This window comes from Arachis duranensis, chromosome 4, assembly GCF_000817695.3.
Source record: "Arachis duranensis cultivar V14167 chromosome 4, aradu.V14167.gnm2.J7QH, whole genome shotgun sequence".
In the NCBI taxonomy this organism is placed as follows: Eukaryota; Viridiplantae; Streptophyta; class Magnoliopsida; order Fabales; family Fabaceae; genus Arachis; species Arachis duranensis.
In genome coordinates this window covers 74,523,632-74,524,226 of record NC_029775.3, presented here as the reverse complement: position 1 = coordinate 74,524,226, position 595 = coordinate 74,523,632, and positions in this window count along the sequence as shown.

The following is a 595-nucleotide window of genomic DNA, read 5'->3' as shown; positions in this document are numbered from 1 at the left end:
AAATTCTGCAGATCGCGCACATCACGCGTTTGCATGGGCCACGCGGTCGCGTCATCTGGATTTTTGCTCTTCCACGCGGTCGCGTCAGTCATGCGTCCGCGTCAGTTGTGTTTCGCACGTCATGCGTTCACGTCGTCCATGCGCTCACGTCGATGCTAATTCATGCAAAGCACGCGTTCGCGTCGTCCATGCGGACGCGTCGCTGCCAGTTTCTCCAAAACTCTGATTTGTGCTTTTCTTCCCTTTTTGTATGTTTCCTTTCCATCCTTTAAGTCATTCCTGCCCTATAAAACCTGAAAGTACTCAACACACAAATCACGGCATCGAATGGTAATAAAGGATAATTAAATTTGATTATTTTAAAGCATAGGAAATATGTTTTCTCATATGTCATATCCTAAGGAAGGAATTGTAAAACCATGCAAATTCATATGAATAAGTAGGTGAAGAGTTGATAAAATCATTCAATTTAAGCACAAGATTTATCATTAAATAGTGGTTTATCAACCTCCCCACACTTAAACAATAGCATGTCCTCATGCTAAATCCAAGAGAAAAGAATAAAGGTAAAATGGTGGGATCACATGTAATGCAA